Below are 15,698 nucleotides of genomic sequence, written 5' to 3'. Positions count from 1 at the left end.
AACATGCTTTATGTGGACAATGTTGAGTAGAACATGCTTTGTGGACAATGAAATGGAAGGACATTGTCTAAACATGCTTGTTCAAGCTTCAGTCAGTATAATATCTTAGTGTATGTGTATCAAACGGTGAACCCCACCCAAATATGACTTGGGAGGACCATAAAGTTTAGAGGGTCCTGTCACCAGAGGCATCACTTTGGTTTTTAAGAACACTTGGACTGCCTGCATTTGATCTGTATGTTGGTTTAATGTGAATGGTAAGTTGTTTGGTTACAGGTAATGGATAGGCACCCTATTAGTTATACTGGGCTACAACAAGTCAGCTCCTGGCACTGAGGCTAACCACAAATTTCCCATCTACAATTTAAAAATATGAAGAAGTTATATCTTCATATAGGATATGCTATAAATAAGCTGCGTATAACTAAGATACGCTATAAATAACAATAAAATACAATGCAATAAAATAGTAATAACATGTACGAGTCTGATGGCTGATGGTACAAAAGAGCCCCCTAAGTGCTTTGAGGCATGCGGCTCACTGAGCCTGTGGCTACACATGCTCCTGAACTGCCTCAGTTCTACACACAGGAAGAGAGGGGTAGTCCTTTATAGTTTTCAGCGTCCCTCTCATCCGCTGTCTGTCACTGCCTCCACACTGTCCAAATCCATCCTTCCCACAGAGCTGGCATTCTCACCAGCTTGCCCAGTTTGATAGCACCACCAGTCCCGATACCACCTACCCAGCACACCATAGCAAAGATGATACTGACCATTACAGACTGGTAGAACAAAAACAATGAAGTCATCAAATGCTGTGTTCATCAGATTATAGTTTTCATAGTCCACGGTCTAAAATATGTTTTGTTTTTTTCCTTTTTTACAGGCCCTTGATGACGAAATGGCTCCAAAGATTAGTGGTGCCACAAATCCCCCATCCTCAATTGATGAGCCTGAAGAGGTAGGTCTTCTTCTTTTTTTTTTTTATTCAGATGTCAAATATCCTCTCTAGTAGTACGTTCCCAGGACTTTCTCTTTATTGTCCTTTTGTCTCTTTGTTTCATCTTCTACAGCTGACCACTGAGAGCAAGTGCATCCATACAGCGGTCAGCCACCCAAATCAGACCAGTCCAGAGCTCGGCCCACTCACCAAGGTTGGAGAGGTAAATTAAATCTCATGTACAACTTAGTGAAGTTATTTGTAGCAAAATGTTAAATCTACCAACCTATTTCAATGTGTGTGTGTGTATATGTGTGTGCAGTCGCCTGAGTAGAACATGCTTTATGTGGACAATGTTGAGTAGAACATGCTTTATGTGGACAATGAAATGGAAGGACATTGTCTAAACATGCTTGTTCAAGCTTTAGTCAGTATAATATCTTAGTGTATGTGTATCAAATGGTGAACCCCACCCAAATATGACTTGGGAGGACCATAAAGTTTAGAGGGTCCTGTCACCAGAGGCATCGCTTTGGTTTTTAAGAACACTTGGACTGCCTGCATTTGATCTGTATGTTGGTTTAATGTGACTGGTAAGTTTTTTGGTTACAGGTAATGGATAGGCACCCTATTAGTTATGTATGTATGTATGTATGTATGTATGTATTTATGAAGTAAATTAAATGTCACATTGGTATTGGATTTAAAGTTATTAGATATTGACATGTAAATATGAAATGTCTTTCTGTCCAAACTATGTGGCATAAATAAATACTATTACATTTTTCACCAACAGTGTCAAAAACACCGCCTGGTGTGCGCAACAGTATCCTCCTTGGACAAGTGTGTTAATTGTGTGGGACCCGTGTCTTCCTTCAAATGGCTTGGCTATCGATGCACAGGTTAGATATTTAGTGAATTAGTATAGTGTAGGGCTGCACAATTAATCAAATTTTAATCACGATCACGATTTTTGCTTCCCACGATCAAATTTGCGTGATTGTGTTATATTTAAAATGTGTCATTCCGTTCATAGAACAGTTTTAGCAAAGCCAATCTAGCGCTCCATCAACGACTGGCTGATCACGTGTCTGTGTGAGCCAATCAGTTTTTCCCTGCACCGCGCAGCTCAATTTTTAGATGTAGACAGTCAAAGAGGACAGAGTTATGTGCGGAAAATTCCACAACAGGTAGCAATCGGGCATCATAAGTCTATCACGATGTTTACCAGTTTACCAGTAAATGCAACATTTTGTCCCATCTGTTTTTTTTTTTTCCATACAACAGCAAGGACCATAGTGCTAGTTTGTTTCTTTTAGCTCATAGCTTTAGCGGCAGACTGTTGGCAGTCCCGCTGTTGGAATCCTACAGTGAAATACAGTCACACTTCACCGTTAGCTGTCAGCATTTTAGCCGTGTTTAATCCAGTTACTACTGTGGCTAACGTTACCTGCCATGTAACGTGTTATTAGTGTTTACTAGCATGACATACAGCAATATTTATTAACGGGTTTCGGAGCATCAGAGCCCAAAGCAGACATGTAAAAAATTGTAGAAAATTGCGTTGCCTGTATCTTTCACGGCAAACGTGCATGTGTGGAAAGCGGTCGCACAACAGCTGAAATGGCATACTCCTTCACAGTATCCTTCAATAAAGGAGGAATGTAGCACAATATGGATGTAAAAGCGGTTATAATTAGCCTATGTGACAATAAAATTTGTTTTGGTTAAAAACAAATAATCGTGATAATTAATCGTGATCTCAATATTGATCAAAATAATCGTGATTATCATTTTGGCCATAATCTTGCAGCCCTAGTATAGAGTGTACATGTGTTGTGCTCTAACCACTTAAATAGACCTACAGTGTTAACATTATTTTACTCAAAATGTGTTACAGTTTGTTCAGGGGTCTGGCATAAATCCTGCCTCAAGCAAATTACAGGAGATTACTTGCACAGCACAGGTGAGTATCTACTGAGTGAGTGTTGAACTTCTATCTATAACATTCAATCACCCTGTAAAATAATATGCTTTCTCACCAATTCAGGCACAGCAGTCTTCTGAGGCTTCTGAGGATGAACGGATGTCAGATCAGGACAAAATTCCACATCCACAATTGGACGAAATATCATCTGATGATGCTGAGGACATGTCTGACAAGGAATACATACCTGACTCTGAGGATGATGAATATGATTCAGATGCCAGCATACACTTAATGTCAAGTAAGGCAAGAGCTGCACATATTCAAGTAAAAACAGTAATACCTGATGTTGGAACATCTTATGGGTCAGACATAGGCACCCCAGTTGTGCCCAGTACATCACAATGTTGGCCACCCCTTAAAAATAAGATTATTGCCAATGCTGCTGACACATCTAATTCAGCGAATTCATCAAAGGAAAAGCCAGAGGAAGAAACTGTGACTCATGAACAAGAATTACCACATCTGATTATGAGTAAAAAGAATTAGTTATGTTTGTGGTAAGCCACAAAGCAAAATTTCCCGCCACTTGAAAACACACAAGACACATGCTGAAATTGTCCATGCATTTTCCCTTCCTGAGGACTCAAAAGAGAGCAAGATATTATTAGAAAAAATGAGGAATAAGGGAAATTTTAAACATAACACTGCAGTTTTGCAAGATGGAACAGGATCACTGAAAGTGAAGAGAAAGCTAAAACACTGGCAGGAAAGTTTATTCACTGTATGTATTGTCAAGGGATGTACATACGTAAGGAGCTTTGGAGACATGTCCGCAGATGCCCCTTTAAGCCAGAAAACGAAGATTTGGATGACCAACCTGGGAGAACCAAAGTACTGGGCTTGGCTGTAGCTCTGGAGTCTACGTTCTGTCAGCAGATCTCAAGTGGAGTGTGGAAGCTCCTTAGTGTCATGAAACAAGATGAGGTGGCCTCAGTTGTGCAAAATGACCTCTCTATCATTCAGTTTGCCCAGTCACTCTACAACAAACATGGACAAGACCCTACAAAATATGAATACATTCGACAGAAGCTCCGTGAAGTGGGACGTTTGTTGTTATGCCTGCGTACAGAATTCTCAGTACATAACCTAGAGGAGGCTGTTAAACCTGCTAACTTCCAGAGAGTTGTGCAAGCAGTAAAGAAAGTTTCAGGTTTTGATGAAGAAAAACACTTGTACCAGAAACCAAGCCTTGCGTTGAAACTGGGGCATACACTGCAGAAAATTGCTGACATTATTCATTGTAGGGCACTCATGGCAGAAGATGAAGAGTTGATCAGGTACACTGACACATTCAAGAAGTTGTACACCTCCAGGTGGTCTGAGTTGGTGTCTCACAGTGCCCTGAACACACTGAGCGATGCAAAATACAACAAACCATCAACATTGCCCTTCACTGAAGATGTTCAGATCCTTCATCAGTACCTTGAGAAATCTGCAGAAAGTGCCTTCTGCAGCTTGAAGGAAGAGGCCACCACTCAGAACTATGCTCAACTTGCAAAACTCACACTTGCACAAATCATTGTGTTCAATCGAAGACGTGCTGGGGAAGTTTCAAAAATGCACCTCAAAAGTTTTCATGAAAGGGACAACACAAAGCTCCATGAAGATGTTGCCATGGGGTTGTCTAAGACTGAACAGAAGCTCTGCAACTATTTCAGCCGAATTGAAATCCTGGGGAAAAGGGGCAGAAAGGTTGCAGTTCTGCTCACACCAAGGGTGGTGGATGCTCTGTCACTACTTGCCAGTAGAAGAACTGAATGTGGCGTTTGTGCCACAAATGTCTTCCTGTTTGCAAGACCGTCAATGAGCCACTACAGAGGACAGGACTGTTTGCGTGTTCATGCAAACCAGTGTGGAGCAAAGCACCCGGAGTACCTCAGGTCAACACAACTCAGGAAACATGTTGCCACACTCTCACAAGTCCTTAATTTAAAAAACAATGAACTTGATCAGGTTGCAGATTTCCTGGGTCACGACATCCGTGTTCACAGCGACTTCTACAGATTACCAGTTCCCACAACACAACTGGCTAAGATTTCCAAACTGCTTTTGTCAATGGAGAAAGGACACCTTTCCAGCATGCAGGGGAAGTCACTGGATGATATTGAAGGTTTGTATAGAAATTAGCCCTTGTAGATATTATCTGAGTGTTTGTTTTTTCCTTGATATGTTATGACCAAAGTGAGAGCTGTGTCCGGGTTCTCGGTAGTAAGTCGGACTCGTTTCAGGTGAGGGTTGGCCTCCGCCAGGGCTGCGCTTTGTCACCAATCCTGTTTGTAATATTTATGGACAGGATATCGAGGCGTAGTCGGGGTGGGGAGGGGTTGCAGTTTGGTGGGCTGGGGATCTCATCGCTGCTCTTTGCAGATGATGTGGTCCTGATGGCATTATCGGCCTGCGACCTTCAGCACTCACTGGATCGGTTCGCAACAGAGTGTGAAGCGGTTGAGATGAGGATCAGCACCTCTAAATCGGAGGCCATGGTTCTCAGCAGGAAACCGATGGAATGCCTTCTCAGGTAGGGGAATGAGTCCTTACCCCAAGTGAAGGAGTTCAAGTACCTTGGGGTTGTGTTCGCGAGTGAGGGGACAATGGGCGGGAGATTGGTCGGAGAATCGGGCGCAGCGGGTGCGGTATTGCATTCAATCTATCGCACCGTTGTAGACGAAAAAGAGCTTAGCCAGAAGGCAAAGCTCTCGATCTACCGGTCAGTTTTCGTTCCTACCCTCCCTATGGTCATGAAGGCTGGGTCATGACCAAAAGAACGAGATCCAGGGTACAAGCGGCGAAATGGGTTTCCTCAGGAGGGTGGCTGGCGTCTCCCTTAGAGATAGGGTGAGAAGCTCAGTCATCCGTGAGGAGCTCGGAGTAGAGCCGCTGCTCCTTTGCGTCGAAAGGAGCCAGTTGAGGTGGTTCGGGCATCTGGTAAGGATGCCCCCTGGGCGCCTCCCTAGGGAGGTGTTCCAGGCACGTCCAGCTGGGAGGAGGCCTCGGGGAAGACCCAGGACTAGGTGGAGGGATTATATCTCCAACCTGGCCTGGGAACGCCTCGGGATCCCCCAGTCGGAGCTGGTTAATGTTGCTCGGGAAAGGGAAGTTTGGGGTTCCCTGCTGGAGCTGCTCCCCCCGCGACCCGACACCGGATAAGCGGACGAAGATGGATGGATGGATGGATGGATGTTAATTTATAAACATCTAGACTTGGCGTAGTCAACATCCTTTTCCAAGAAAAAAAATCACCTTTCATGTCCAAATATGAGTTGAGGCCTACTATTCAGAAATATAAGCATAAAAATACAGTATGGCTGGACAGTAATTCAAACTTATGTTTGTGGAGGTGCAGTCGAATTACGTTAAATATTAACATAATATCATATTGTGTAATCATTTGTACATGGATTGTTCTATCTTATGTGCTCATGGACCACATTAAACATAAACACAGGTATAATAGCTCAAAACTACTCAAGTAAAAATAGTTACTTTGCAAAAAGTGGCAAGTACAAAACCACAGGCCTACTATCTTTTCCCTAGGTCTTTTTATTTGATGTGGCTAATTCAACCACGTATGTCCAGCTATTTATGTGAGTTTTACTAATGCCATTTTCCAGATGAGATTGCGTTAAGTGACGCTGAAGATAGTGGGAGCGATTCTGATAACGGCAACACAGAAGTCACAGCATCCGAGTTTGGAACTGTGGAGCCTGTGGATTTTGACTCTACAACCACAGAGCAAGACCATGACATTGGAGGCTTTGGTATGTTAACTCACTTCATAGTCACTGCTGATAAAATGTATTTTTTCCTGGGACAAAGGTAACTTTTGTTAAATTGTGTGTTCAACAGGATCAGTGTCCTTTGTGTCGTCCACAGTAAATGAGAGTGTACCTCCCTCTGAAGGTAAGATTCAGATTCAAGAGGTTTATTGTCACAACACAGTGGTTTATACCATATGAATTCTTATTTACCCAACTCCCTTAACAGAACAGTTCAATAATAAGACAAATGCACAACACAAATAGAATAAAATATAAAATTTAAATATAACTTCCAGTGTACAATAAACCTAAGTTGGAATTAAAAGAAAAAAAGAAACCTGAGTTGAATAAGGTGCTCTGTGCCACACAGTTACAATTAAGGTGCCGATAGTCATTCAGACAAGTCACAGTGTCCTTTGTGACGGGCACGATGGTGGTGGACTTGAAGCTGGTGGGGACCGAGTGGTGACACAGAGTGGTGTGTCCAGTATGCCCTTGTTGGCCATAGTCCCTCCCTTTCAGCTGGTGTTGAGGGCTTCGAAGTGAGCGGTTTGTTTTCTGTTTGCAGTTTGTGATGTGTTGCAGACCTTGCCACATGCTCCCGGGATCAGCAGTGGTGTAATATCCCTCCAGCTTCAGTCTGTATTGTCTATTGGCCTGTTTGATTGATCTACGCAGGTCATATCTGGCCTTTTTCTAGTCCTCAGTGTCACCCGAGACACATGCAGCAGAGCGCGCACATAGGATGGACCACACTTCAGTTAATCCAGGGTTTGTCGTTGGGGTAGGTCTTGCAACGTTTAGTGGGGATAATTTTCTGCAAATGTAGCCAGTTACAGCTGCAGCATATTCCTTTAGGTCCACAGTACAGTCCCCTCTCAGAGCAGGAGTTTTAAACCCACCACGGTCTGTACTGTTAAAGCAGTCCTGAAGCACTAGTTCAGATCCTTCATTCGTTTGAGGAGTTGGCGGTAGGCTGGGTAGAGGAACACTGAGATGTGGACTGATAGTCCAAAGTGCAGGTGAGGCACAGCCTTGTAGGCGTTCTTCACGTTGCTGTACACTTGGTCAAGAGTATTCTACTCCCTCAAAGGAAAGCTCATCTGTTGATGGTACTTTGGTAGGACGCTCCCTGAGGTTGTAGTAGTTAAAATCACCAGCCACGATGAAGGACAGCATCTGGGTGTGCAGTCTCCAGCTTGCTGATGAAGTCCTGTAGCATCCCCATCGAGCAGAGGCACAGCGCTGAACTCGCTTGGGAGATAAAGATAAAGAGAAGGGCCTGCACTTTAGCATTAAAAGTTCAATGTCCGATGAACCGTGCTTTTCAACAATCTGAACATTCCCACACCATCAGTTGTTAATGTACACATGCCGCCTCCCCTGGTCTTCTTCGAGTTTGGCGTGCTGTCAGAGAGCCAGATCTCAGTGAGAATAAGAGCACAACATTCCCTTATCTCACACTGAGTTGTAGTCCTAGTTCTCAGCTTATTTGTCAAGAGAACGGACATTAGCTAGTTTGGTCCTGTAGCTCAGCCTAGCATGTAGCCCACCTCTCTTGCCTCGTCCCGTTGTGGGGCACGGTGTTGCTGTGTCCTGCCGGCTGGAGTTGGCTTGGTTCAGGCGTAGGAGAAAGTTAAAGTTCAAGAGGCAGTGTTGTAAGCTTGTGTTGAACATTGCCAATGTCCAGAAGTTCTTCCCTGCTGTATCTTACTGTCACACACAAGCTGTGTGTGTAAGATGCACAATAACAAAATAAACAAAGTTACATCAGTGTCAGGAGAGCGAAGGCATGGGCACCATGGTGAATTGTGAAGCACCTTAATGTGCTTTGAATAAGATACATCCTTTTTTAGGCCAGGTATGAAAGGAAGAAAGACCTAAATAAAAAGTCATACCATTTTAAAAAGAATAAAATTAAGTATAATTTATAATTAAATAATAATAAAAATAATAACTATTACATAAATTACTTTGCAGTGTATTCTACACATGCCACAAAACTGCAACATCCACAGTTGGATTCCATCTAAGGCCGGTTACACACTGGATGCGCCACGCGAGCGTGTCAGCCGCGTGGCGTGTCCGTTTATATTTCAGCTCCCATGGTAACAGGTTAGAGCTTACACACTGCCTGCGTGAGACGCGCGTCTCAGGCGCGGCTCGAGACGCGTCTGAGATGTGTGCCTGCTAGAAATAGAACCAACGCCTATTTTTCGCGCGATACGCGAGCGTGTTGGAAGCGTTTCCAGGCAAAATAGAATAGGAAAAGATGTTTATATGTCATTTAGACACAAATCCATATTAACAAATGACATGTTGATGTTTGAAAGCCTCTAGGTTTTGATATAAATGCAGATAGGCCTAGGCCTATATGAATGTAAAATGTTTTTAATCGATTTTCTAGTATTGCACCTGTCAATACCAAACGAAATATTCTGTAGCCTATTTTGCCTTCAACATTGCCGACGTTGTCTTTGCTGTAATCAAATCAGTATCAATATTTATGTTTAACATGGTATTTCATTTTATCAATGGGAAACCTACATGTGTCCAGACAAGGCTAGCAGCAGCAGCGCTGCATCAGACACCTTCCTGGTGGGGAAAGACAGACAAAATCCACGCAGCTGACACGCAACAGAAACGCCCCGCTCACGCCACGCCTGCAGTGTGTAACCGGCCTAAGGATATTTATGCACGTCTCTGTGATGTTTCCTGTCTGAAGTTTTCAACTATCAAAATGCAAGAGTAATCTTAAAGAAAGGGATATAAATAAATAGCCCTAAATTTAATTATACTGCATTTGTACAAAACATCTTGTCTGCAAGGGAGCAAATACACTTAATTTATAATCAGAAAATGTATAGTGAATTTGAGATAAAAGTAAAGTTACCTCCTTCTCTTCATATGTTCTCTTGATGCCCATGAGTATGTTCTATTAATTCTCTTTTTGGCAAATTGGTTAAAAGACTCAAAATGAATGAGTCACAAAATCTGGAAGACTAAGAGGTTAAAAGTAGTATTAGGCTGATTGTTACGTACTTTATGTGTTATGTTTCAATATCAAGACTAAACTTTCAGACCAAGTTCCTACACTATTTAGCTAACCCTATGAAATCAGATTTATACTGAGAATCAGACCTTAAACCCCTAGTCTTTGTTTCATTTAAAATATGGTGTGTTGTACAATGCCAAAATAACTTAAGACATGTTACTAATTGTAGTATTACTAACTGTACTTAAATTAATTCATATATCAAAAGGTTTAGCCACTTAAACAGATGAACAGCAAAGACATTCTAAAAATGTTTTAATGCTGATGACTTTAATACACGCCATATTGTCCACACTCTAATGTGGGCTAGTAAAGTTGGTGAAATCACATCAAGTGAGCAGTCAACTGATATCCAAAGTGAATTATTAAGAAAAAAACACATTTTGTTTGTGATATATCTTTTTCTTGTTTGCCTATCTTCCAGGGAATTATGCTGATAAAGAACATGGATCCAGAAGAGTGGCAAAGAAAGTGTGGTCTAAGGCTGATGTTGCTGCAGTAATGCGACACTTCAAAGATCATATAAGCAGGGGGAAACTGGCCACCAAAACTGAATGCAGTCACTGCAAACTGGTGGAAGATCCCGTGTTGGCACAAAGAACAGTGCAAAATATAAGGGACTTTGTTAGAAATAGAGGAATAACTGCAAAGAGGCAGTCACAAAAAGAAAAGATTTAAAAACACTGACAGTTGTGGTAGTGTTTTTCTGTATGTGTTAATGTTTTAAAAAGTGTGGCTCTTGTGTTACAAGTTATCTGCCTGTTATAGGTTGTAATAATGCCATTTTAAAGGTTCAGTACAAAAATATAAGGTTGAATTATACAAAGAGGCCATCATAACAACAAACTGTAAACCAGCACTTATTTTTTTTTTTACATCTTATTAATTTATTTTTGTTATGATCAACCATGGGTCTTTTGAAGTTGGGTAAGAATGAGATTTGAGCAAAAAAGCTAAAATCAGTTATTGTCATGACACTTGTGTTGTGTGACAATCTATTGTTAAGCTGTTACAGGCTCCTATCTGGCTGTTAGTCAGTGTCACCCATTAACAATGGTGATATTTGAGTTGTACAATAAAATAATAATTAAGTCCCATTAACGCTTGGTGGTGTCAGGTTAATGTGTATTTATGTTAATGAGGCCAAGTTATTTAAGTGACGTCATTGTCCCTTTAAAGTCCCAATAATGTTTGTTTGGACCTTATAAATCACATATTTTTCAAAAGGAGAACTGTCTCTATAAACCACAATAGTTTTAAGGTGGTGTGTATCACGCTCTGAAGGGTGTATCTGAAGTCTAAAGTGACCTGAATTTTTTTCAATTTTTTTTGAGTGTTTTAATCTAACTCCCATAGCTCTAGGACCTCAGGAAAGGGTAGTCCATCTAAACCACCACCGGGCCTGTTTGGAGAAAAAGTCCAGCTAATCCACATAGACCCGTGTGTGTGTGTGTGTGTGTGTCCCACACCCACTGGGAGTCCAGTATACTTGTGGGGCCATAATGCTGGACCCCACAACTTTAAAGGGGTGTTTGAGGGTTAAGACTTGGTTGTAGGAGAGAATTAGGTTAAGGTTAGGCATTTAGTTGTGATGGTTAGGGTAAGGAGCTTGGGAATGCATTATGTCAATGATGGGTCCCCACAAAGATGGTACCACAAACCTGTGTGTGGCAGTAAAGCTATTCTAAGTCCATTAACACAGTAAACACATTAATGAAGTAAACAACGTCCACAGCCTCTAAAATAGTTAAATGTAACAACTTAATGTTGAATTCACATGCTCTTTTCACATTGTAGGAAAGCACATTGCTAGCGCCAGATGAGTCGCTAACCAGTGTATGATGAAGGTATGTCAGGGGGTGAAATCAGAAAACTAGTGTTAGCTAACAAGCAGCAGCCTCTCCGCTCCCACTGTCATTGACAGCCCGGGAGAGGCACTGTCTGGTTAACACAAGTTTGTAGCTTGGTTGCTGTCTGTAGATTCCTTCATACACAACTCATACGCAAATGTTTTAACATGGGCAATATTGTGTATTGTTTAGGGTCCTCCTCGCCACCATGAGACAAATCAGCATTGCAAATTGAACATGTAGCTGGACTTGAATGGCCTTCTTTTGACTGAAAGTAAACATACGTGTCACTTCTAGGCTTGGGCAGTCTAGTTCCTTGCCTTGCTCTTTGAGGCGATCAGCAGCAACGTCCGCAGCCTGGTTGAGCCTCAGCCAGCAGTCGTACGCATCCTCATTACTCCTCGGCAGTGTAGTGTAAAAGTCTGCTAGGGGGAGAGGTGAACAGGGGACAGCAGCAAAATGTTTACAGAGAAGACCATAGATGGCGTCTGGGTTTCGGGTCACATCAATGCCACTGTTTCTCATTCCGAACTTAACAACATCTTTAGCCCTACCCCTGAGATGGATGAGTATTTCCTCCGCTTGTTGCTCCGTTCTGACATCCATCCTCTTCATGTAGTTCTTCATCAGGTCCTCCCACTCATGCACATCTACAGTGTCTGTGCCATCCCCTTTGAAGGTTGGAGGCTCATTCACCTTCCTGTGAGGCACTAGCTGTACTCGTGACAGGTCCAGACTCTGTGTGGATGTGTTAGTGGGCGTGTCATGTGGAACTGAAGTGCTCGGTGTGGGCACACTATGTGTTCGAAGAGTCCTGCTACTGCTGCTGTGAGTAGGAAGCCCAGCGAGAATGTGTACGTAAAAAAAAAAGTCAAAATGCTTCACACTGCAGTACCTCCGCCTGACACTTCAGACTCTCACACAGCCAAGACGACAGACCTTGCTGCTCTTGAACGTGTCATCACCATGCTGGAGAAAGTTCTACTAGAGAGATCTACTCCGAATAGGGCTAGTACCTCCAGACAGCCTAGGTCGAAACCCCCCAGGATTGAGGGTCTGAATAACCGGCCATGTGCTGTCTGCGGTGATGCTGCCCACTCTGCTCTCACTCATTGTCGTGACAAGAAACTCTGCTTTCAGTGCTATTCACCTGATCACTCCAGACGCAGCTGCCCTGTACAGACAATGTCCACCACATCTGCACAGTTGGGAAACTAGTGGGTCTGCATCCAGGGGAGGATGATGCAGATCCTATTAGTGTACCTCCCAGTAGTGATATGGATGATTTTGAGTCAGTGTTCGAGTCGTTCAGTTCCACAGCAGCCCCAGGAAAAACTGTTATATTTCAAAACACACAAAGAATCCAGAAGTCAGACAGTTTGTTCTATACCACTATCACTGAAGGAAATGTTGCTCTGAGGGCGATGATTGACAGCGGCTCAACAGGATGCACGTTAAGTGATGCAGCTGTAATACGCATCTTGCAGCATAATCCAGACATGAGACGTTACTCTGCAGACTGTCGTCATTATTGGATGTGGTGGTCACCAGGTCACGCCTTCAGCTGTATGTGATGTGGAGGTAGTGGTGTATGATTGCAAGATGGTAGTTCCTATGTTTGTGGTGCCTGGTATGACTGATGATGTTATCCTGGGCAGCAACGCCATCTAGAAGATTCTTCAACTGATGAGGAAGACTGACCGCTATTGGCGACTCATGTCAGAGCCCAGCAGTGTCTCTGATGAAGACTGTCATCGCTTCTTCTCTCTTCTATCCAACACAGAGATGGAGAGGTGAAACAGTGCCTGACAAGGTTGGCACACTGAAGTTACAACGGTGTGTGACGCTACAGCCACGAAGTGAACATCTTGTGTGGGGTAAGCTTCCTGCTTCAGCGCCAATGTCAGTTGGAAGTGCAGTGATAGTTGAACCAACTCAATCAAAATGCAGATCCAGGAAAGTACTAGTTGGTAGACTCGTTACACCGATGTGGGGCGATCGATGGCTGCCCATGAAGGTCATCAACCCTTCCAGTGAGCCCATAGTGCTGAGGAGAAACACTAAGCTGGCAGATGTGTTTCCCTGCATCGCCGTGGAGGATATGTCTCAGCCTGGCCACATCCAAGTCCACTCTCAATCCCTGACTGATGCCACGACGACAAGGACCAGGGAGGATGTCAGAAGGGCATTAGACGAGCTTGGCCTACAAGATCTGGACTTGGATGCGTGTGCTGTCTCTGACGTGTGGATAGACAAACTTTCCCAGATCATTGAGAGACATGAGTCAATTTTCTCACGGGACAAGATGGACTGTGGAGAGGCGTCTGACTTTGTGCACAAGATACATCTGGTGGATGAGAGGCCATTCCGCCTGCCTTACTGCAGAGTGCCGCCAATCCACTATGAGAAGCTAAGAACAGCTCTCAATGACATGGAAGAAAAAGGCATCATTCGTAAATCCTACAGCGAGTACGCATCACCACTGGTTCTCGTCTGGAAGAAAAATGGGGATCTGCGCATCTGCACAGACTTCAGGTGGCTCAATTCGAGGACAGTGAAAGATGCGCACCCTCTGCCTCATCAGGCTGATGCTCTTGCTGCACTCGGGGGAAATGTCTTCTTCTCCACCATGGATCTTACCTCTGCATTTTACAATGTGCCTCTGCACGAAGACCAGACGGTACACTGCCTTTTCTTCCCCTTTTGGCCTGCATGAGTACAAACTGATGCCTCAAGATCTGTCTAACAGTCCAGCTACGTTCATGCAAATGATGCTCTCCATCTTCGGAGATGAGAATTTCACCAGCCGCTTATGTTACTTGGACAATCTCATGGTCTTTGGTCCAACTAAGCAGATAACACTTGAACATCTGGAGATGGTGTTCTCTCGCTTGAAGAACCATAACCTCAAGTTGGCACCGAAAAAGTGTCACTTTCTGTGGAGATCTGTAAAGTTCCTCAGCCATGTCATTTCAGAGTCAGGAGTGCGGACGGATCCTGGCAAGGTTGAAGCCATTATCCAGGTGCAAGTGTCTGACTTGATGGACAGTGACTGTGTCACTCCTTCGCAGAAGAAGATTCTGTCCTTCTTGGGGATGGTGCTGTACTATCAGCATTTCATCGAAGATTGCTCCACTAAAGCCAGGCCCCTTTTCAAGTTCCTCTCAGAACAAAGGACTGGGGTGAAAGCCCAACTAAGGAGGAAGCCCAGAAATAAGCTCTCTGGTCATATGAAGCTGTCGGCAAAGGATTGGACAACCGTGTGTCAGGCTGCCTTTGACACTTTGAAGCACGATCTATCTCACAGTGTGACCTTGGCCCATCCTGACTTCGGGAAGCCCTTCATTCTTGCTGTGAACGCTTCTTTTGATGGGATTGGAGCTGTTCTTTTCCCAGCTTCAGCCAGGTGAGAAAATTGCAAGGCCAGTCGCCTTTGCCAGCAAAACATTGTCACGGGCTCAGTTGAACTACCCAGCTCACAGGCTAGAATTTCTGGCTTTGAAGTGGGCCATTTGTGACAAGTTCTCCCACTGGCTCAAAGGAAGGGATTTCACTGCATGGTCTGACAACAACCCCTTAACCTACATTCTAACAAAGCCCAGGCTGGATGCATGCGAACAAAGATGGGTGGCGAAGCTTGCGGCGTATGACTTTGACCTAAAGTGTGTCCCAGGGCCGAAGAACACCGTTGCTGATGCCGTGAGCCTTTTGTCCGGTCCAGCGTAAGCCATCGCCTGGTGAAGGAACCTTATCGGTCTTTGTTGGATGAGGTCAATGGAGTTGTTACTGGGACAGTACAGGATGCCTTCCGACTGACCACCAACTGTCAAGCTGTCCAAACGGCTGAAAACCATGCTGATGGAGACCTTGGTCCAGAACAAGATTTCTGTCCGCCATCTAGAGGTGCCATCTGTGCTGAGGAAGTGTCGGCAGTCTTGGATGTCCATCGCGCTGGTGGTGTCTCTCAAATGTCTGGCGCAAGCCCTAAGTCGCTGCAACTACCTGAGGAAGACCCATCCATTGTTCTCCCACACAGTCAGTTGACCAATCTACAGCGGCAGGATGCTGCAGTGAGCAGAGTTCTCTTCTATGTTCAGCGGCATAG

At 43.9% G+C, this 15,698-nt stretch overlaps 1 long non-coding RNA gene across 1 annotated transcript; it reads left to right on the top strand.

The window, feature by feature from the left end:
- The first annotated feature begins 6,617 nt into the window (after window positions 1–6,617).
- Window positions 6,618–10,230, top strand: LOC114554903 (uncharacterized). The gene is made up of 3 exons (XR_003692490.1): window positions 6,618–6,688; window positions 6,777–6,830; window positions 10,168–10,230. It is a non-coding gene; the product is annotated as an uncharacterized LOC114554903 (long non-coding RNA).
- Window positions 10,231–15,698: the final 5,468 nt, after the last annotated feature.

Source organism: Perca flavescens, chromosome 4 (assembly GCF_004354835.1).
Source record: "Perca flavescens isolate YP-PL-M2 chromosome 4, PFLA_1.0, whole genome shotgun sequence".
Classification (NCBI taxonomy): Eukaryota; Metazoa; Chordata; class Actinopteri; order Perciformes; family Percidae; genus Perca; species Perca flavescens.
The sequence above is the reverse complement of the archived record's forward strand: the minus strand, read 5'-3'. Positions and strand labels throughout refer to the sequence as shown.